Source organism: Oncorhynchus nerka, linkage group LG4, assembly GCF_034236695.1.
Source record: "Oncorhynchus nerka isolate Pitt River linkage group LG4, Oner_Uvic_2.0, whole genome shotgun sequence".
Taxonomy (NCBI): domain Eukaryota; kingdom Metazoa; phylum Chordata; class Actinopteri; order Salmoniformes; family Salmonidae; genus Oncorhynchus; species Oncorhynchus nerka.
Window position 1 is genome coordinate 90,875,354 of NC_088399.1, and position 24,617 is coordinate 90,899,970.

General features: G+C 42.7%; 1 pseudogene; it reads left to right on the top strand.

Annotated features, from left to right (window-relative positions):
* The window catches only part of LOC115116592 (MAP7 domain-containing protein 1-like), an 89,411-nt pseudogene that overhangs the window by 47,301 nt on the left and 17,493 nt on the right, over nt 1-24,617 (top strand).

Below are 24,617 nucleotides of genomic sequence, written 5' to 3' on the forward strand. Positions count from 1 at the left end.
ATGTTTATGGTTGGATGTACTACAGTATGTATACTGTATGTTTATGGTTGGATGTACTACAGTATGTATACTGTATGTTTATGGTTGGATGTACTACAGTATGTATACTGTATGTTTATGGTTGGATGTACTACAGTATGTATACTGTATGTTTATAGTTGGATGTACTACAGTATGTATACTGTACTGATGATGACATGCTGAGAAAAAAGGAACTTGTGATTATCATCCGTACTCATCCGTTGAACCACATATGAGAGAGAAAACACTGTACATTAAACCATGGGGCTGTTATGTAAAGGCCATTGTGTATGAAGCTGTAGTAATGCCATTACAATATGAAAGTGCATGCACTCAATGTATTTAGCCAATCAGATGTACTGAAAATTAATATAATAAGATGTTATTCCACGATGGAGACATGGAGAAAGTGTTGTCTTTGTGGATGGGGGTGCAGACAGACTAGAGTATTCTACCTCTTAACATAGAGAACGGCTCGGGAAGGACTGGTGAACAGAATATAAATTAGGACCTCGTCTTCTAACATCAAACACTCATGTATTTCGTTCAATGTTTTAATATTCCGGAATGAGGATTGCATGCTTTATTAAAAACACCTCACACTCATTTCCCTCCATTCAACACTGAGCTTCATCCCAAAAACCTCTTCACACGTATCCTGCCCCACACCATGCTAGTCTTTAACAACACATGTGTATTGGAAGTAGGTCCACATGCAGAGGACTGCAAAACAGGAAATGCCACTCTGAGATACAGAACACATGTGGCGTGTCTACCTCAGGGGAGGCCCAATGAGCTGAGAGGACACAGCTGGTGCACAGCATGCTGGGAGTTTAAACAAAGCAGAATCATTGTATTTTAATTGTGGCTGTCAGAAATGAGACGCAGACTGTGGAGTGAAACTCAGTATCTGCTAGAGGGCACTAATAAAACACAGTGGGACACTACTACTACTACTATTGCTGTCTACTACTACTACTACTACTATTGCTGTCTACTACTACTACTACTACTACTACTATTGCTGTCTACTACTACTACTACTACAACTACTACTGCTGTCTACTACTACTACTACAACTACTATTGCTGTCTACTACTACTACTGTCTACTACTACTATTCTCTACTACTACTAATATTACTATTACTACTACTACTATTGCTGTCTACTACTACTACTACTACTACTACTGCTGTCTACTACTACTACTACTACTATTGCTGTCTACTACTACTACTACTGCTGTCTACTACTACTACAACTACTACTGCTGTCTACTACTACTACTACTACTACTGCTACTACTGCTGTCTACTACTACTACTACTACTACTACTGCTACTACTGATGTCTACTACTACTACTACTACTACTACTACTACTTCTACTACTCTCTACTACTTGTACTACTGCTGCTACTACTGCTACTACTACTACTACTACTACTGTATACTACTTGTACTACTGCTGCTACTGCTACTTCTACTAATACTACTACTGTCTACTACTTGTATTTCTGCTGCTACTGCTACTATTACTACTACTTGTTGACTGTTATGATGACTAGAGTAGGATTGGAATTAGGCCTATGGGAGGGTGTAAACAACTGTCTTCTTCCCATTCTATTCTTCTACCTTTTCCAAACTGGTTCCTAGAAGCCATGAGACTTTTAACAGCCTTAAACTGTGAGATCACAAGGCCAGAGTTCATCTCAATGGACAAACAACGACCACTATGTAGTGTTCAGTTGTTTCGAGTTGTGTATTATGACCAGCTAGTGCAGAGATATATGGAGGGCAGACAAAAACAAATAGAGAGATTGAGAGAAAGAGGTTATTAGTTGCTTCAACTAACCCTGAATTGTCCATTATTCTATTCATGATTTCTACACTTTCTTGACTAGCTAACCATCACATTAATTTGTTTTGTTTTCTTGAGTTTCCTGATGTATACGCAATGCACCTTTTTAGCTTCTATGTACAATGCACTCGGAAAGTATTCTAGACCCCTTGACTTTTTCAACATTTTGTTAAGTTACAGCCTTATTCTAAAATTGATTCGTTTTTTTCCCTTCATCAATCTACACACAATACCACATCATGACAAAGCAAAAACAGATTTTTAGAAATGTTTGCAAATGAACATTTAAATTAATCCATTATAGAATGAGGCTGTAACACTTTTTACATTTTTTTTTTTTTAAGTCAAGGGGTCTGAATAATTTCAGAACATTAAAATAAATAAAATAAATAATGTGAAAAAAAATCTTAAAAACCCTGTACCCGTTGCCTCCCGTTGTCTAGCGACTAAGAAGGCCCAGTGGCTGGAGAAGGAGGCGAAGGCGAGGCGTCTGAGGGAGAGCCAGCTGGAGGAACGTAGGAGGAGGCTGGAGGACCAGAGACTGAAGCTTGAGAAACGCAGAGCCCTCCTGGAAGAGAAACAGATGCAGAAACTAGAGAAGAACAAGGTGGGGACTGGAGGAGGGTCACCTTCAAGATCTCTCTGTTGCTCAAGTGTTGTGTTCAGTTTTGTAGGTCGTTTTGTTACAGGCTAGGGGACAACATATTATACCTAAGTGTATATCTTTGCTAGGTAAAGCTCCGCCTTATATCAGCTTACTGGTCACCATAACAACACCCACCCGTAGCACTCGCTCCAGCAGGTATATCTCACTGGTCATCCCCAACCAACACCTTATTTGTCCGCCTTTCCTTCCAGTTCTCTGCTGCCAGTGACTGGAACGAACTGCAAAAATCTCCCAAAGTTGGAGACTTATATCGCCCTCACTAACTTTAAGCATCAGCTATCTGAGCAGCTTACCGATCGTTGCAGCTTTACACAGCCCATCCAACTACAGTGGGGCAAAAAAGTATTTAGTCAGCCACCAATTGTGCAAGTTCTCCCACTTAAAAGATGAGAGAGGCCTGGAATTTTCATCATAGGTACACTTCAACTATGACAGACAAAATGAAAAAAAAATCAGAAAATCACATTGTAGGATTTTTAATGAATTTATTTGCAAATTATGGTGGAAAATAAGTATTTGGTCACTGTATCTAAGCATTTGCTGATTGCAAATATAGAAACTTAGCTTTGCTTTGTGGGGACAAGGTCACAGGGTACATACACATAGTGGTTGGAGGTTGTAGAAACATTACACGTTGAGGTCCTCAGTAGCTGTTTGAGTGAGTCAAAGTTTTGTCTCCCTTTTACCCCACCACAGGAGCGCTACGAGGCGGCCATCAGGAAGTCAACCAAAAAGACTTGGGCTGAGATCCGTCAGCAGAGATGCTCCTGGGCTGGAGGCCTCAACCAGACCTCGCGCAGACAAAGTGAGCAGCACTGGAACCACAAAGAACCACATAGAACCTCATAGAACCACATATTACTACATAGACCCGAACCACCTAGGACCCCCATGATGTCTCGTACAACTGCTCACACAGTTCCCTCATTAGCTCACACAGTTCCCTCATCCCTCAGCATAGAACAGGACAGAGACGTTCTAGACTAACTAATGTTGATTTACAGGGTCCTACAGTTAGGGTGTCGTAGGGGTGGGATTGTAATTTGGTTTAGGGGTGGTAGAGTTCTCATCTGAGCACTATTACAATAGCTAGATGAGTCATTATATAATTCATGTTTACTAACAATATGTTGCCTATGGCTAGACTAGATTTGTATTGATCCTTCTCATCTGAACTGTTTCTCAGACTCTAGATTCTAACTGTTCAGTAGAATCCAGATATAGGAGACAGAGGGGAATATGTGGAAGGTGTCATATAAATGTTTCATTAGACTTGCTGTGTGAACTGCAAGGTGTTGAGTTTATCACAGAGCTGTGAGGAACATTCTCAGCGTTCAGTATGCCAACTGTCTCCTACAGTACACTATGCTGCTCAGTCCAACAATGACTCAAGCTTGTGAAAGGTCGGCCTTCTCTTGGATTGTGACGATGTCAGGAGCCTTCTCTCCTCTCTGAAGTCTAACTAAGAATGTGTGTGTGTGTGTGTGTGTGTGTGTGTGTTTGTGTTTGTTTGTTTCTTAGTCTTTGTAGTTCAAACCAAACAATCTATACCACTTGGTGTTCTCTAGAAAGATTTGTTTCTGGGTTTTAGACGCCATCTGTTTCTGGGTTTAGACGCCATCTGTTTCTGGGTTTTAGACGCCATCTGTTTCTGGGTTTTAGACGCCATCTGTTTCTGGGTTTTAGACGCCATCTGTTTCTGGGGTTTAGACGCCATCTGTTTCTGGGGTTTAGACGCCATTGGTTTCTGGGGTTTAGACGCCATTGGTTTCTGGGATTTAGACGCCATTGGTTTCTGGGGTTTAGACGCCATTGGTTTCTGGGGTTTAGACGCCATTTGTTTCTGGGGTTTAGACGCCATTGGTTTCTGGGGTTTAGACGCCATCTGTTTCTGGGGTTTAGACGCCATTGGTTTCTGGGGTTTAGACGCCATTGGTTTCTGGGGTTTAGACGCCATTGGTTTCTGGGGTTTAGACGCCATTTGTTTCTGGGGTTTAGAAGCCATTGGTTTCTGGGGTTTAGACGCCATCTGTTTCTGGGGTTTAGACGCCATTTGTTTCTGGGTTTTAGACGCCATTTGTTTCTGGGGTTTAGACGCCATTTGTTTCTGGGGTTTAGACGCCATCTGTTTCTGGGGTTTAGATGCCATTTGTTCCTGGGGTTTAGACGCCATGTGTTTCTGGGGTTTAGAGTGCCCTAAACTACAATGAATCAGTGAATCAATGAATCAGTAAATCAGTGAATGATGTGGTCCCACTCTGCTAGAAGCTCTGTCAACTGCATGATCCAGACAGACAGAGACAGACAGAGGGCGAGCTCATCGACACTAGGCCTACGTCTACAGTACATCCTTGGGTTCCCCACCCCGCCAGCCTTGTGAACAGTTGTTGTCTGTTGCGTTCTCTCTGGTGCAGGCAGATGTTCGGCCTCCACTGTCAACTTACCGAGACAGGTGGACCCTGTCATTAACAACAGGCTGTCCAAGTCCTCTGCAACCCTCTGGAACTCCCCCAACAGAAGTAAGGATGACCGACCCGCGTCAATGTCCACCAGGCCTTTATATCAGTCCCCCTCCTCCCCTCCTCCCCACTCCCTTCTCCTCTCAGATCCTCCTTACTACCTGGTTTTAGTTTTAACTGTGGCCTGGTGGCCTGCCTGCCTGCCTGTTGCCTGGTGACCAATCATTTCCTATCCTTACAACACTACATTACCCGTCTCACATCCCCGATCTCGTGTGCATCATGGTTTTATTGATTAGTTGTTGTTGATTGATTTACCTTCTTCTCTCTGAATTTTTGATCAGACCAGACATCTATATTATTCCATATTTTGTGATCATTTTTTCCCTCTATTGGTGTGTATAGGTTTCTGTCACTTCTATTCCACACTTTTTGGTTGTCCTCCACTCTGCTGTTGGTCATAAGCTGTGCTGGTTTGGAGGTGGTGGTGGTGGTGGTGGTAGAGGAGGTGGTGGTGGTGGTAGAGGAGGTGGTGGGGGTGGTAGAGGTGGTGGAGGTGTGGTAGAGGTGGTGGTGGCGGTGTGGTAGAGGTGGTAGAGGTGGTGGAGGTGTGGTGGTAGAGGTGGTGGTGGTAGAGGTGTGGTGGTAGAGGTGTGGTGGTGGTAGAGGTGTGGTGGTGGTAGAGGAGGTGGTGGCGGTGTGGTGGAGGTGGTGGTGGTGGTGGTAGAGGTGGTGGTAGAGGAGGTGGTGGCGGTGTGGTGGTGGTGGAGGTGTGGTGGTGGTGGTAGAGGTGTGGTGGTGGTAGTGGTGGTGGTGGAGAGGAGGTGGTGGTGGTGGAGAGGAGGTGGTGGTGGAGAGGAGGTGGTGGTGGTAGAGGTGGGGTGGTGGTGGAGGTGGTAGAGGTGTGGTGATGGAGGTGGTAGAGGTGTGGTGATGGAGGTGTGGTGGTAGAGGTGTGGTGATGGTGGTGGTAGAGATGTGGTGGTGGTGGTGGCAGAGGTGATAGAGGTGTGGAGGTGGTAGAGATGTGGTGGTAGAGGTGTGGTGGTGGTGGTAGAGATGTGGTGGTGGTGGTAGAGGTGTGGTGGTGTGGTGGTAGAGGTGATAGAGGAGGTGGTAAAGGTGGTGGTGGTGGTAGAGGTGTGGTGGTGGTAGAGATGTGGTGGTGGAGGTGGTAGAGATGTGGTGGTGGAGGTGTGGTAGAGTTGGTAGAGGTGTGGTGGTGGAGGTGTGGTAGAGTTGGTAGAGGTGTGGTGGTGGAGGTGTGGTAGAGTTGATAGAGGTGTGGTGGTGGAGGTGTGGTAGAGTTGATAGAGGGAGGTGGTAGAGGTGTGGAGGAGGTCAGTAGAGGTGTGGTGGTAGAGGTGGTAGAGGTGTGGTGGTGGTGGTGGTAGAGGAGGTGGTGGAGGTGGTAGAGGAGGTGGTGGAGGTGTGGTTCAGTGGTCATGATGGCATGGTGTGGTTCAGTGGTCATGATGGCATGGTGTGGTTCAGTGGTGGTAGAGGTGTGGTGGTGGTGGTAGAGGTGGTGGTGTGGTTCGCTGGTCATGATGGCATGGTGTGGTTCAGTGGTCATGATGGCATGGTGTGGTTCAGTGGTCATGATGGCATGGTGTGGTTCGGCGGTGGTGGTGGTGGTGTGGTTTGGTGGTCATGATGGCATGGTGTGGTTCAGTGGTCATGATGGCATGGTGTGGTTCAGTGGTCATGATGGCATGGTGTGGTTCAGTGGTGGTAGAGGTGTGGTGGTGGTGGTAGAGGTGATGGTGTGGTTCGCTGGTCATGATGGCATGGTGTGGTTCAGTGGTGGTGGTGATGGGTATTGTAATGTGACTGTGGCTAATGTTTCATCTAATGCTAAGGATTCTCCATTTTGGTTTGGAAGAAGACTAGTGTAATATCAATGCTCAGATAATGTAATGTCAATGGTCGGATAATGTAACGTCAATGGTCGGATAATGTAATGTAAACGATCAAATAGTGTAATGCAAATAGATAATGTAATGTCAATGGTCGGATAATGTAACGTCAATGGTCGGATAATGTAATGTAAATGGTCGGATAATGTAATGTCAATGGTCGGATAATGTAATGTAAATGGTCGGATAATGTAATGGCAATGGTCGGATAATGTAATGTCAATGGTCGGATAATGTAATGTCAATGGTCGGATAATGTAATGTCAATGGTCGGATAATGTAATGTCAATGGTCGGATAATGTAATGTCAATGGTCGGATAATGTAATGCCAATGGTCGGATAATGTAATGTAAATGGTCGGATAATGTAATGGCAATGGTCGGATAATGTAATGCCAATGGTCGGATAATGTAATGTAAATGGTCGGATAATGTAAGGGCAATGGTCGGATAATGTAATGTCAATGGTCAGATAATGTAATGTAAATGGTCGGATAATGTAATGGCAATGGTCGGATAATGTAATGGCAATGGTCGGATAATGTAATGTAAATGGTCGGATAATGTAATGTAAATGATCAAATAGTGTAATGTAGATAGATAATGTAATGTCAATGGTCAGATAGTATATTGTAAATGGTGTGGTGGTTCATTTCTTTACTATCAAATGAGGAGAGACAAACTTATCACACAAGTCAGAGTTATACTTAAACTAAATCTTGGTTAGTGAGAGTTTTGCAATCGCGATGGCTGGTCGACGAATCACCCTCAGATGATTTGTTGAGACAAAAGTACAAAGGTATTTTATAGCCAAGATACACCCCTTTCAACCTACATGACGAACACCAGATATATAGAATGGGTCACAGGGTTACGATTTGTATGAAAGATACCTATAATTCATAGCAGACAGTATCTGCTGTAAAAACTGTCATCTTTGTCTACAGACCAGAGTCTGGCCCTGGGGTCATCTCTCCCTGGTACCATATAGAACAGAAGCATTAACTCATGCTCTGGAATGCTCTGTAGGTTTTATCACCCAAAAGACATCATCAATCTCCTGTCAGTGTTATCTCCCAGAGGCCCATCCTCAGTAGAACACACACACAATAGTTATACGAATACTCTATTCTGTTACATAAAACAACAATTTGATGCAATAAAAGTATTATAAAATAATCCTGCAATTTTCCACCATAATGGTCAGATAGTGTCATGTAAATGGTCAGGTAGTCATTGATGAACTCTTTATCTAATTATCACACAGTAATAACATGTGGAGAGGAGATCTTAGGTAGGGGAGATCTTAGATGGAGATCTTAGGCGGAGGAGATCTTAGGTAGAGGAGATCTTAGATAGAGGAGATCTTAGGTAGGGGAGATCTTAGATGGAGATCTTAGGCGGAGGAGATCTTAGATGGAGGAGATCATAGATGGAGGAGATCTTAGATGGAGGAGATCTTAGGTGGATGAGATCTTAGAGTAGATCTTAGGTGGAAGAGATCTTAGGCGGAGGAGATCTTGGATGGAGGAGATCTTAGATGGAGGAGATCTTAGATGGAGGAGATCTTAGGCGGAGGAGATCTTGGATGGAGGAGATCTTAGATGGAGGAGATCTTAGGCGGAGGAGATCTTAGGTGGAGGAGATCTTAGGCGGAGGAGATCTTGGATGGAGGAGATCTTGGATGGAGGAGATCTTAGGCGGAGGAGATCTTGGATGGAGGAGATCTTAGGTGGAGGAGATCTTAGGTGGAGGAGATCTTAGGTGGAGGAGATCTTAGATAGAGGAGATGTTAGGTAGAGGAGATGTTAGGTAGAGGAGATCATAGGTAGAGGAGATCATAGGTAGAGGAGATCTTAGGTAGAGGAGATCTTAGGTAGAGGAGATCTTAGGTAGAGAGGTTCATCAGGTTGCTATAATATATGTCATTAGCTCGTCATCCATTCTTTTTGAAGGCTGTCCAAGTCCTCTTCCACCCTTTGGATCTCCACCATCAGAAGTTGTCATGTCACTCATAACTGACGACACGCAGTCAGCTTTTATTGATCTTCCCGAACAAATTCAATACTCAGTCAAGTCAATACTAAATACTTGACACAGAATGTCCTCTCTTCAGCAGACTGATATTTTCCAGGATCTGCCATATGAAATCCAGTCGACTAGGCAGTTCAAATGTTCTGGCTGTGGGATATACGTAGGCCTATAATAGCCTGATGGTTTTTTAGAGCCCCATGACTTATCTACCAGGTGTTCACTGTATCAGGCAGCAGCAGTAAATGTCTTGCCGCATTGAAGGAGAAAATAAGCCGCCTCACTGATAACCCAACAGGCCCGGGTCCAAGTTGGGTTATCAACCATAAAACACTTTGTGAAAATGATCTGTCCAAAATACGGCGAAGGTGACCCCTGGTCCATTAAATAATATGAACTAGTCAATGTTATGGGATAGTCAAAGCTTTTCAGTGTTTTCCATTCACTGATCAGTACCATCCTAAATGTGCTTTACATGCATCTGCAGAAATGAAGTGTCACGACTCACGCTTATCATCAGCTTCTTGGTGTTCCGTTGTGATTGTGAACTTTCTGTGCTTGGGAGACTGTGTGCGTGACTGTGTGTGTGCGTGATTGTGTGTGTGCGCGTGACTGTGCGTGATTGTGTGTGTGCGCATGACTGTGCGTGATTGTGTATGTGCACGTGACTGTGCGTGATTGTGTGTGTGTGACTGTGTGTGTGCGTGACTGTGTGTGTGTGTGACTGTGTGTGTACATGACTGTGTGTGTGTGTGCGTGTGTGTGTGTGACTGTGTGTGTGACTGTGTGTGTGTGTGTGTGTGTGCGTGTGTGCGTGTGTGCGTGTGTGTGTGCGTGTGTGTGTGTGTGTGTGTGTGTGTGCGTGCGTGCGTGCGTGCGTGTGTGTGTGTGTGTACGCATTCAATGTTGTTATTACAGGATAATGCTTAATAAGAGGACATATTGAGATGTTCCTCTATAAACAGCATTTTTTCTGATTCCAGTTTCTGATTCCAGTCTGACTTCATTGCTGAGCAAAGAGTCAACGGGGCAACATTCTGTGTGACAGCCCTATGGGGGCTGGTAAAAAGAAGGGCACTAAATAGGGGTTATGGTACCGTTTGGGACGCTCATTAGCATAGCTGACTGGACCCAACAATTAGGCTCAATTTGGACTCAGATTTCCACCAGTCTAATGTCCATTGCTCTTGTTTCTTGGCCAAGCACGTCTCTTCTTCTCATTGGTGTCCTTTAGTAGTGGTTTCTTTGCAGCAATTTGACCATGAAGGCCTGATTCCCCCAGTCTCCTCTGAACAGTTGATGTTGAGATGTGTCTGTTACGGGAACTCTGTGAAGCATTTATTTGGGCTGCAATTTCTGAGGCTGGTAACTGTAATGAACGTTTCCTCTGCAGCAGAGTTAACTCTGGGTTTTAATTTCCTGTGGCAGTCTTCATGAGAGCTAGATTCATCATAGCGCTTGATGGTATTTGCGACTGCACTTGAAGAAACTTTCAAGGTTCTTGAAATGTTTCGTATTGACTGACCTTCATGTCTATAAGTAATGAAGGACTTACGTTTCTCTTTGCTTATTTGAGCTGTTCTTGCCATAATATGGACTTGGTCTTTTACCAAATAGGGCTATCTTCTGTACACACCCCCTACCTTATCACAACACAACTGATTGGCTCAAAACATTAAGAAGGAAAGAAATTCCACAAATTAACTTTTAACAAGACACACCTGTTCATTGAAATGCATTCCAGGTGACTACCTCATGAAGCTGGTTGAGATAATTCCAAGAGTGTGTAAAGCTGTCATCAAGGCAAACGGTGGCTACTTTGAAGAATCTCAAATCTAAAATATTAACACTGTTTAACACTGTTTTGGTTACTACATGATTCTATATGTGTTATTTCATAGTTTTGATGTCTTCACTATTATTCTACAATGTAGAACATAGTACAAAAAAAAAACTGTAATGAGTAGGTGTGTCCAAACTTTTGACTGGTACTGTACATGTGGGTGAAACATCTCCAGATTTCTCCACCTGTCCAGCATGTTTAACTGGAGCGAAGTCAGGCATCCACAGTATGTAGTAAGAGTGTTCAGGGTGAAATAGCTACAGTTATTAAGTGTGATCAGACGGTGACCAGTTTGTGTTGCGGGATGAAATGCTGTGCTGCAGTGTTGTCAGTGAGTGACTGGGGATCGGTGGGTAATCTGGTGGTGCACTACTGGGGAGTCTAATTCTGGGGACTCTGCAGTGTGTGTGTATGTATGTGTGTGTGTAAAAGAGTGCCCTCTTGTGTCTGCCAGCTCGCAGTCTGCGTCTTAGTCCGTGGGAGAGCCGCATCGTGGAGCGGCTCATGACCCCCACCCTGTCCTTCCTGGCCCGTAGCCGCAGCGCCGTGACCCTGCTCAACACTAGCGACTCCCGGGACCCCTGTGAGTGACCTCTGACCCCTACAGGAACCTTTATCCTTTCTCTCCCTTATTTTCCAGGGAAGGGGAACTTACAGCATACATACACCAGACTACCTCTAGTTACAGTACAGTATACACCAGACTACCACTAGTTACAGTACAGTATACACCAGACTACCTCTAGTTACAGTACAGTATACACCAGACTACCACTAGTTACAGTACAGTATACACCAGACTACCACTAGTTACAGTATACACCAGACTCCCACTAGGTACAGTACAGTATACACCAGACTACCTCTAGTTACAGTACAGTATACATCAGACTACCACTAGTTACAGTATACACCAGACTACCTCTAGTTACAGTATACACCAGACTACCCCTAGTTACAGTACAGTATACACCAGACTACCACTAGTTACAGTACAGTATACACCAGACTACCACTAGTTACAGTACAGTATACACCAGACTACCACTAGTTACAGTACAGTACACACCAGACTACCACTAGTTACAGTACAGTACACACCAGACTACCACTAGTTTACAGTACTACTAGTTACAGTACTACACCAGACTACCTCTAGTTACAGTACAGTATACACCAGACTACCACTAGTTACAGTACAGTATACACCAGACTACCACTAGTTACAGTATACACCAGACTACCACTAGTTACAGTACAGTATACACCAGACTACCACTAGTTACAGCATACATACAGCAGACTACCACTAGTTACAGTATACACCAGACTACCTCTAGTTCCAGTACAGTATACACCAGACTACCTCTAGTTACAGTACAGTATACACCAGACTACCACTAGTTACAGTACACACCAGACTACCACTAGTTACAGTACACACCAGACTACCACTAGTTACAGTATACACCAGACTACCACTAGTTACAGTACACACCAGACTACCACTAGTTACAGTACACACCAGACTACCACTAGTTACAGTATACACCAGACTACCACTAGTTACAGTACAGTATACACCAGACCAGCACTAGTTACAGTATACACCAGACTACCTCTAGTTCCAGTACAGTATACACCAGACTATCTCTAGTTAGAGTACAGTATACACCAGACTACCACTAGTTACAGTACAGTATACACCAGAGTACCACTAGTTACAGTATACACCAGACTACCACTAGTTACAGTACACACCAGACTACCTCTAGTTACAGTACAGTATACACCAGACTACCACTAGTTACAGTATACACCAGACTACCTCTAGTTACAGTACAGTATACACCAGACTACCACTAGTTACAGTACAGTATACACCAGACTACCTCGAGTTACAGTACAGTATACACCAGACTACCTCTAGTTACAGTACAGTATACACCAGACTACCACTAGTTACAGTACACACCAGACTACCTCTAGTTACAGTACAGTATACACCAGACTACCACTAGTTACAGTACACACCAGACTACCTCTAGTTACAGTACAGTATACACCAGACTACCACTAGTTACAGTACAGTATACACCAGACTACCTCTAGTTACAGTACAGTATACACCAGACTACCACTAGTTACAGTATACACCAGACTACCTCTAGTTACAGTACAGTATACACCAGACTACCACTAGTTACAGTACACACCAGACTACCTCTAGTTACAGTACAGTATACACCAGACTACCACTAGTTACAGTATACACCAGACTACCACTAGTTACAGTACACACCAGACTACCTCTAGTTACAGTACAGTATACACCAGACTACCACTAGTTACAGCATACATACACCAGACTACCACTAGTTACAGTACAGTATACACCAGACTACCACTAGTTATAGTACAGTATACACCAGACTACCACTAGTTACAGTATACACCAGACTACCACTAGTTACAGTATACACCAGACTACCTCTAGTTACAGTACAGTATACACCAGACTACCTCTAGTTACAGTATACACCAGACTACCACTAGTTACAGTACAGTATACACCAGACTACCACTAGTTACAGTACATACACCAGACTACCACTAGTTACAGTACAGTATACACAGACTACCACAGTACAGTATACACCAGACTACCACTAGTTACAGTTACAGTATACACCAGACTACCACTAGTTACAGTACAGTATACACCAGACTACCTCTAGTTACAGTATACACCAGACTACCTCTAGTTACAGTATACACCAGACTACCTCTAGTTACAGTATACACCAGACTACCTCTAGTTCCAGTACAGTATACACCAGACTACCTCTAGTTACAGTACAGTATACACCAGACTACCACTAGTTTACAGACTACCACTAGTTACAGTACAGTATACACCAGACTACCACTAGTTACAGTACAGTATACACCAGACTACCACTAGTACAGTACAGTATACACCAGACTACCACTAGTTACAGTACAGTATACACAAGACTACCACTAGGTACAGTACAGTATACACCAGACTACCACTAGTTACAGTACAGTATACACCAGACTACCACTAGTTACAGCATACATACACCAGACTACCACTAGTTACAGTACAGTATACACCAGACTACCTCTAGTTACAGTATACACCAGACTACCACTAGTTACAGTACAGTATACACCAGACTACCACTAGTTACAGTACAGTATACACCAGACTACCACTAGTACAGTATACACCAGACTACCTCTAGTTACAGTACAGTATACACCAGACTACCTCTAGTTACAGTACAGTATACACCAGACTACCACTAGTTACAGTATACCAGACTACCACTAGTTACAGTACAGTATACACCAGACTACCACTAGTTACAGTACAGTATACACCAGACTACCACTAGTTACAGTATACACCAGACTACCACTAGTTTACAGTATACACCAGACTACCACTAGTTACAGTACAGTATACACCAGACTACCACTAGTTTACAGTATACACCAGACTACCACTAGTTACAGTACAGTATACACCAGACTACCACTAGTTACAGTACACACCAGACTACCACTAGTTACAGTACAGTATACACCAGTATACACCTACCACTAGTTACAGTACAGTATACACCAGACTACCACTAGTTACAGCATACATACACCAGACTACCACTAGTTACAGTACAGTATACACCAGACTACCACTAGTTACAGTACAGTATACACCAGACTACCACTAGTTACAGTACAGTATACACCAGACTACCACTAGTTACAGTACAGTATACACCAGACTACCACTAGTTACAGTACAGTACACACCAGACTACCACTAGTTACAGTACAGTACACACCAGACTACCACTAGTTACAGCATACATACACCAGACTACCTCTAGTTACAGTACAGTATACACCAGACTACCACTAGTTACAGTATAGTATACACCAGACTACCACTAGTTACAGCATACACCAGACTACCACTAGGTACAGTACAGTATACACCAGACTACCACTAGGTACAGTATACACCAGACTACCACTAGTTACCACTAGTTACAGTACAGTATACACCAGACTACCACTACAGTATACACCAGACTACCACTAGTTACAGTATACACCAGACTACCACTAGGTACAGTACAGTATACACCAGACTACCACTAGGTACAGTACAGTATACACCAGACTACCACTAGTTACAGTACAGTATACACCAGACTACCACTACACCAGACTTACAGTACAGTATACACCAGACTACCACTAGTTACAGTACAGTATACACCAGACTACCACTAGTTACAGTACAGTATACACCAGACTACCACTAGTACCAGTACAGTATACACCAGACTACCACTAGTTACAGTACAGTATACACCAGACTACCAGACTAGTTACAGTACAGTATACACCAGACTACCACTAGTTACAGTACAGTATACACCAGACTACCACTAGTTACAGTACAGTATACACCAGACTACCACTAGTTACAGTTACAGTACAGTATACACCAGACTACCACTAGTTACAGTACAGTATACACCAGACTACCACTAGTTACAGTACAGTACAGTACAGTATACCAGACTACCACTAGTTACAGACTACAGTTACAGTACACCAGACTACCACTAGTTACAGTACAGTATACACCAGACTACCACTAGTTACAGTTACAGTACAGTATACACCAGACTACCACTAGTTACAGTACAGTATACACCAGACTACCACTAGTTACAGTACAGTATACACCAGACTACCACTAGTTACAGTACAGTATACACCAGACTACCACTAGTTACAGTACAGTATACACCAGACTACCACTAGTTACAGTACAGTATACACCAGACTACCACTAGTTACAGTACAGTATACACCAGACTACCACAGACTACCACTAGTTACAGTACAGTATACACCAGACTACCACTAGTTACAGTATACACCAGACTACCACTAGTTACTAGTACAGTATACACCAGACTACCTAGTTACAGTACAGTATACACCAGACTACCACTAGTTACAGTTACAGTTACACCAGACTACCACAGTACAGTACAGTATACCAGACTACCACTAGTTACAGTACAGTATACACCAGACTACCACTAGTTACAGTACAGTATACACCAGACTACCACTAGTTACAGTACAGTATACACCAGACTACCACTAGTTACAGTACAGTATACATACACCAGACTACCACTAGTTACAGTACAGTATACACCAGACTACCACTAGTTACAGTACAGTATACACCAGACTACCACTAGTTACAGTACAGTATACACCAGACTACCACTAGTTACAGTACAGTATACACCAGACTACCACTAGTTACAGTACAGTATACACCAGACTACCACTAGTTACAGTACAGTATACACCAGACTACCACTAGTTACAGTACAGTACACACCAGACTACCACTAGTTACAGTACAGTATACACCAGACTACCACTAGGTACAGTATACACCAGACTACCACTAGTTACAGTACAGTATACACCAGACTACCACTAGTTACAGTACAGTATACACCAGACTACAGTTACAGTATACACCAGACTACCACTAGTTACAGTACAGTTATACACCAGACTACCACTAGTTACAGTACAGTATACACCAGACTACCACTAGTTACAGTACAGTATACACCAGACTACCACTAGTTACAGTACAGTATACACCAGACTACCACTAGTTACAGTATACACCAGACTACCACTCTGTTACAGTACACCAGACTACCACACTAGTATACACCAGTACAGTACATACACACCAGACTACCACTACAGTTACACCAGACACAGTATACACCAGACTACCACTAGTTACAGTACCATACACTAGACTACCACTAGTTACAGTATACACCAGACTACCACTAGGTATAAACACCAGACTACCACTAGTTATAGTACAGTATACACCAGACTACCACTAGTTACAGTTACAGTATACACCAGACTCTAGTTACAGTATACATACACCAGACTACCACTAGTTACAGTATACACCAGACTACCTCTAGTTACAGTACACTAGTTACAGTATACACCAGACTACCACTAGTTACAGTACAGTATACACCAGACTACCACTAGTTACAGCATACATCAGACTACCACTAGTTACAGTACAGTATACACCAGACTACCACTAGGTACAGTATACACCAGACTACCCTCTAGTTACAGTACAGTATACACCAGACTACCACTAGTTACAGTACAGTATACACCAGACTACCTCTAGTTACAGTATACACCAGACTACCTCTAGTTACAGTATACACCAGACTACCTCTAGTTACAGTATACACCAGACTACCTCTAGTTCCAGTACAGTATACACCAGACTACCTCTAGTTACAGTACAGTATACACCAGACTACCACTAGTTACAGTATACACCAGACTACCACTAGTTACAGTACAGTATACACCAGACTACCACTAGGTACAGTACAGTATACACCAGACTACCACTAGTTACAGTACAGTATACACCAGACTACCACTAGGTACAGTACAGTATACACCAGACTACCACTAGTTACAGTACAGTACACACCAGACTACCACTAGTTACAGCATACATACACCAGACTACCTCTAGTTACAGTATACACCAGACTACCTCTAGTTACAGTACAGTATACACCAGACTACCTCTAGTTACAGTATACACCAGACTCTAGTTACAGTACAGTATACACCAGACTACCACTAGTTACAGCATACATACACCAGACTACCACTAGTTACAGTATACACCAGACTACCTCTAGTTCCAGTACAGTATACACCAGACTACCTCTACAGTTACAGTACAGTATACACCAGACTACCACTAGTTACAGTATACACCAGACTACCACTAGTTACAGTACAGTATACACCAGACTACCACTAGTTACAGTACAGTATACACCAGACTACCACTAGGTACAGTACAGTATACACCAGACTACCACTAGTTACAGTACAGTATACACCAGACTACCTCTAGTTACAGTACAGTATACACCAGACTACCACTAGTTACAGTACAGTATACACCAGACTACCACTAGTTACAGTACACACCAGACTACCACTAGTTACAGTACACACCAGACTACCACTAGTTACAGTACAGTATACACCAGCCTACCACTAGTTACAGTACAGTATACACCAGACTACCACTAGTTACAGCATACATACACCAGACTACCTCTAGTTACAGTACAGTATACACCAGACTACCACTAGTTACAGTACAGTATACACCAGACTACCTCTAGTTACAGTACAGTATACACCAGACTACCACTAGTTACAGTACAGTATACACCAGACTACCACTAGTTACAGTACAGTACACACCAGACTACCACTAGTTACAGTACAGTACACACCAGACTACCACTAGTTACAGCATACATACACCAGACTACCTCTAGTTACAGTACAGTATACACCAGACTACCACTAGTTACAGTATAGTATACACCAGACTACCACTAGTTACAGCATACACCAGACTACCACTAGGTACAGTACAGTATACACCAGACTACCACTAGGTACAGTATACACCAGACTACCACTAGTTACAGTACAGTATACACCAGACTACCACTAGGTACAGTATACACCAGACTACCACTAGTTACAGCATACACCAGACTACCACTAGGTACAGTACAGTATACACCAGACTACCACTAGGTACAGTACAGTATACACCAGACTACCACTAGTTACAGCATACATACACCAGACTACCACTAGTTACAGTACAGTATACCAGACTACCACTAGTTACAGCATACATACAGACTACCACTAGTTACAGTATACACCAGACTACCACTAGTTACAGTACACACCAGACTACCTCTAGTTCCAGTACAGTATACACCAGACTACCTCTAGTTACAGTACAGTATACACCAGACTACCACTAGTTACAGTACAGTATACACCAGACTACCACTAGTTACAGTACAGTTATACACCAGACTACCACTAGTTACAGTATACACCAGACTACCACTAGTTACAGTACAGTATACACCAGACTACCACTAGTTACAGTACAGTATACACCAGACTACCACTAGTTACAGTATACACCAGACTCCCACTAGTTACAGTACAGTATACATCAGACTACCACTAGTTACAGTATACACCAGACTACCTCTAGTTACAGTATACACCAGACTACCCCTAGTTACAGTACAGTATACACCAGACTACCACAAGTTACAGTATACACCAGACTACCACAAGTTACAGTACAGTATAGCCCAGACTACCACTAGTTACAGTATACACCAGACTACCACTAGTTACAGTACACACCAGACTACCACTAGTTACAGTACAGTATACACCAGACTACCACTAGTTACAGTATACACAGACTACCACTAGTTACAGTACACACCAGACTACCACTAGTTACAGTACAGTATACACCAGACTACCACTAGTTACAGTACAGTATACATCAGACTACCACTAGTTACAGTACAGTATACACCAGACTACCACTAGTTACAGTACAGTATACACCAGACTACCACTAGTTACAGTACAGTTATACACCAGACTACCACTAGTTACAGTATACACCAGACTACCACTAGTTACAGTACAGTATACACCAGACTACCACTAGTTACAGTACAGTATACACCAGACTACCACTAGTTACAGTACAGTATACATCAGACTACCACTAGTTACAGTATACACCAGACTACCTCTAGTTACAGTATACACCAGACTACCCCTAGTTACAGTACAGTATACACCAGACTACCACAAGTTACAGTATACACCAGACTACCACAAGTTACAGTACAGTATAGCCCAGACTACCACTAGTTACAGTATAAACCAGACTACCACTAGTTACAGTACACACCAGACTACCACTAGTTACAGTACAGTATACACCAGACTACCACTAGTTACAGTAGTATACACCAGACTACCACTAGTTACAGTACACACCAGACTACCACTAGTTACAGTACAGTATACATCAGACTACCACTAGTTACAGTACAGTATACACCAGACTACCACTAGTTACAGTACAGTATACATCAGACTACCACTAGTTACAGTACAGTATACACCAGACTACCACTAGTTACAGTACAGTATACACCATACTACCACTAGTTACAGCATACATACACCAGACTACCACTAGTTACAGTACAGTATACACCAGACTACCACTAGTTACAGTACAGTATACACCAGACTACCACTAGTTACAGTACAGTACACACCAGACTACCACTAGTTACAGTACACCAGACTACCTCTAGTTACAGTACAGTATACACCAGACTACCACTAGTTACAGTACAGTATACACCAGACTACCACTAGTTACAGTATACACCAGACTACCACAAGTTACAGTACAGTATACACCAGACTACCACTAGTTACAGTATACACCAGACTACCACTAGTTACAGTACAGTATACACCAGACTACCACTAGTTACAGTATACACCAGACTTACAGTACACACCAGACTACCACTAGTTACAGTATACACCAGACTACCACTACAGTTACAGTACACACCAGACTACCACTATTACAGTATACACCAGACTACCACTAGGTACAGTACAGTATACACTAGACTACCACTAGTTGCAGACTACCACTAGGTACAGTAAACACCAGACTACCACAGTACAGTATACACCAGACTACCACTAGTACAGTATACACCAGACTACCACTAGGTACAGTACAGTATACACCAGACTACCACTAGTTACAGTACAGTATACACCAGACTACCACTAGTTACAGTACACCAGACTACCACTAGTTACAGTATACACCAGACTATAGTATACACCAGACTACCTCTAGTTACAGTTACAGTATACACCAGACTATTACAGGACACTAGTTACAGTATTCAGACTACCACTAGTTACAGTACAGTATACACCAGACTACCACTAGGTACAGTACAGTATACCAGACTACCACTAGTTACAGTACAGTATACACCAGACTACCTCTAGTTACAGTACAGTATTACCACTAGTTACATTACAGTATACACCAGACTACCACTAGTTACAGTACAGTATACACCAGACTACCACTAGTTACAGTACACACAGACTACCACTAGTTACAGTACAGTATACACCAGACTACCACTAGTTACAGCATACATACACCAGACTACCTCTAGTTACAGTACAGTATACACCAGACTACCACTAGTTACAGTACAGTATACACCAGACTACCTCTAGTTACAGTACAGTATCCAGACTACCACTAGTTACAGTACAGTATACACCAGACTACCACTAGTTACAGTACAGTCAGACTACCACTAGTTACAGTACAGTACACACCAGACTACCACTAGTTACAGCATACATACACCAGACTACCTCTAGTTACAGTACAGTATACCAGACTACCACTAGTTACAGTATAGTATACACCAGACTACCACTAGTTACAGCATACACCAGACTACCACTAGGTACAGTACAGTATACACCAGACTACCACTAGGTACAGTATACACCAGACTACCACTAGTTACAGTACAGTATACACCAGACTACCACTAGGTACAGTATACACCAGACTACCACTAGTTACAGCATACACCAGACTACCACTAGGTACAGTACAGTATACACCAGACTACCACTAGGTACAGTACAGTATACACCAGACTACCACTAGTTACAGCATACATACACCAGACTACCACTAGTTACAGTACAGTATACACCAGACTACCACTAGTTACAGCATACATACACCAGACTACCACTAGTTACAGTATACACCAGACTACCACTAGTTACAGTACACACCAGACTACCTCTAGTTCCAGTACAGTATACACCAGACTACCTCTAGTTACAGTACAGTATACACCAGACTACCACTAGTTACAGTACAGTATACACCAGACTACCACTAGTTACAGTACAGTTATACACCAGACTACCACTAGTTACAGTATACACCAGACTACCACTAGTTACAGTACAGTATACACCAGACTACCACTAGTTACAGTACAGTATACACCAGACTACCACTAGTTACAGTATACACCAGACTCCCACTAGTTACAGTACAGTATACATCAGACTACCACTAGTTACAGTATACACCAGACTACCTCTAGTTACAGTATACACCAGACTACCCCTAGTTACAGTACAGTATACACCAGACTACCACAAGTTACAGTATACACCAGACTACCACAAGTTACAGTACAGTATAGCCCAGACTACCACTAGTTACAGTATACACCAGACTACCACTAGTTACAGTACACCAGACTACCACTAGTTACAGTACAGTATACACCAGACTACCACTAGTTTACAGTATACACCAGACTACCACTAGTTACAGTACACACCAGACAACCACTAGTTACAGTACAGTATACACCAGACTACCACTAGTTACAGTACAGTATACATCAGACTACCACTAGTTACAGTACAGTATACACCAGACTACCACTAGTTACAGTACAGTATACACCAGACTACCACTAGTTACAGTACAGTTATACACCAGACTACCACTAGTTACAGTATACACCAGACTACCACTAGTTACAGTACAGTATACACCAGACTACCACTAGTTACAGTACAGTATACACCAGACTACCACTAGTTACAGTACAGTATACATCAGACTACCACTAGTTACAGTATACACCAGACTACCTCTAGTTACAGTATACACCAGACTACCCTAGTTACAGTACAGTATACACCAGACTACCACAAGTTACAGTATACACCAGACTACCACAAGTTACAGTACAGTATAGCCCAGACTACCACTAGTTACAGTATAAACCAGACTACCACTAGTTACAGTACACACCAGACTACCACTAGTTACAGTACAGTATACACCAGACTACCACTAGTTACAGTATACACCAGACTACCACTAGTTACAGTACACACCAGACTACCACTAGTTACAGTACAGTATACATCAGACTACCACTAGTTACAGTACAGTATACACCAGACTACCACTAGTTACAGTACAGTATACATCAGACTACCACTAGTTACAGTACAGTATACACCAGACTACCACTAGTTACAGTACAGTATACACCATACTACCACTAGTTACAGCATACATACACCAGACTACCACTAGTTATAGTACAGTATACACCAGACTACCACTAGTTACAGTACAGTACACACCAGACTACCACTAGCAGTACACACCAGACTACCACTAGTTACAGTATACACCAGACTACCTCTAGTTACAGTACAGTATACACCAGACTACCACTAGTTACAGTACAGTATACACCAGACTACCACTAGTTACAGTATACACCAGACTACCACTAGTTACAGTACAGTATACACCAGACTACCACTAGTTACAGTATACACCAGACTACCACTAGTTACAGTACAGTATACACCAGACTACCACTAGTTACAGTATACACCAGACTACCACTTGTTACAGTACACACCAGACTACCACTAGTTACAGTATACACCAGACTACCACTAGGTACAGTACACACCAGACTACCACTAGGTACAGTATACACCAGACTACCACTAGGTACAGTACAGTATACACTAGACTACCACTAGTTACAGTATACACCAGACTACCACTAGGTACAGTAAACACCAGACTACCACTAGGTACAGTACAGTATACACCAGACTACCACTAGGTACAGTATACACCAGACTACCACTAGGTACAGTACAGTATACACCAGACTACCACAAGGTACAGTACAGTATACACCAGACTACCACTAGTTACAGTACAGTATACACCAGACTACCACTAGGTACAGTGTACACCAGACTACCACTAGTTACAGTATACACCAGACTACCACTAGGTACAGTACAGTATACACCAGACTACCACTAGTTACAGTACAGTATACACCAGACTACCTCTAGTTACAGTATACACCAGACTACCACTAGTTACAGTACAGTATACACCAGACGCCCACTAGGTACAGTATACATCAGACTACCACTAGTTACAGTACAGTATACACCAGACTACCACTAGTTACAGTATACACCAGACTACCACTAGTTACAGTACAGTATACACCAGACTACCACTAGTTACAGTACAGTATACACCAGACTACCACTAGGTACAGTATACACCAGACGACCTCTAGTTACAGTACAGTATACACCAGACTACCACTAGTTACAGTACAGTATACACCAGACTACCACTAGTTACAGTACAGTATACACCAGACTACCACTAGTTACAGTACAGTATACACCAGACTACCACTAGTTACAGTACAGTATACACCAGACTACCACTAGTTACAGTATACACCAGACTACCACTAGTTACAGTACAGTATACACCAGACTACCACTAGTTACAGTATACACCAGACTACCACTAGTTACAGTACTGTATACACCAGACTACCACTAGGTACAGTATAGTATACACCAGACTACCACTAGGTACAGTATACAGTACCACTAGGTACAGTATATACCAGACTACCACTAGGTACAGTACACACCAGACTACCACTAGGTACAGTATACACGACTACCACTAGGTACAGTATACACCAGACTACCACTAGTTACAGTATACACCAGACTACCACTAGGTACAGTACAGTATACACCAGACTACCACTAGTTACAGT